The following is a 1,184-nucleotide window of genomic DNA, read 5'->3' as shown; positions in this document are numbered from 1 at the left end:
GGGGGCTAGCGTGGAAGTGCCATCAGGTTTGACTCGCGCTATTTATTCCGTGTACGAAACCCTATGGTGTTTGTACGGTAACTAATTTAATTAAAGAGACTCGGACTTTTTTTTTTTTTTCCCCCCCTTTTTTTTTTCCCCCTCCTTTTCTTTTTTCTTTTGGTAAGAAAAAGCATTAATAACGCCACGCTGGGCCACCTCAGCCACCCGAGCAGCACGCTTTGCAGAGAGACGGTGCCAAGGGAGATGCCCGGCTCCTGCCCTGCCCATGTCGTACTGCTCTTGACAAGAGAGCGGGCCGGGGGAAGGCTGCGAGCTGGCAGAGCCCTGCCGTCCCCTGGAGTGGCTCTTAAATACTTTAGCTGCCACCCCAGCACCTCCCCTTCAGCCTGGGTAAAGCCCCAGGTTTGCAGCGGCCTCCTGACTGTAAAGCAGCACCTGCTGAAAGCTCCGGCCGGTCAGGACAGGTTACGCATCCCTTAAAATAAAATGAAATAAATGCATTTTTTTTTCCTTCCCCTCTCGCAGTTCAGCTCCTTTTGTAATTGTTGGTTTCTCTCCCCAGTCGTGGGGTCCCACCCGCACCCGGCATTTTCTCTCCAGCCTTCTTTCTTTCTCCTTTAGCTGTAACCATGTGAAAACAATTTAAGGAAGGAAAGACAAAAGATGCAGCACTCCCTTACCGCTCCTCCATGGTTTGTGTGCGTATGGCTCCTAAAACGTAGCCGAAGAATAAAAGGAACCCGCTGCTATTTCACAACTGCAATACTGTGATACATTTTTTTTAGGAAAAAAACAAAACAGCACACACACAAAAACTGACAGCGAATTTCCCTTCTCTTGGGGTTGGTGTTATTATTACTCTGCTTACTTTTTATTTTTTTTAAAGTTCGTCTGGCAGAGGAAGACTTTGTCTCTAGCTCCCTCCAGCCCCAGTTCGTGGATGGGAGGGGGAGCAGCCCCCCGGGCCCGGCGAGTGCCGGAGGGGAGGGGGCTGCGGGGATTATTTTTTTATTATTATTTTATAGATATCTATATTTTTTTTTAAGGTTTATTTCCTCTCTCCAGCCGAGCCAGTGCCTGCGCGCACTCTTACTTTTCACCATCCCCCTGCGGTGGCCGGGCAGAGTCACCTGGGAGGAGGGGACCAGAGCTGCTGGGAAAGAAACGGGGAGGGGTATCGG

This window comes from Charadrius vociferus, unplaced genomic scaffold, assembly GCF_000708025.1.
Source record: "Charadrius vociferus isolate BGI_N301 unplaced genomic scaffold, ASM70802v2 scaffold110, whole genome shotgun sequence".
NCBI lineage: Eukaryota > Metazoa > Chordata > Aves > Charadriiformes > Charadriidae > Charadrius > Charadrius vociferus.
Note: the sequence above shows the minus strand (reverse complement) of the source record.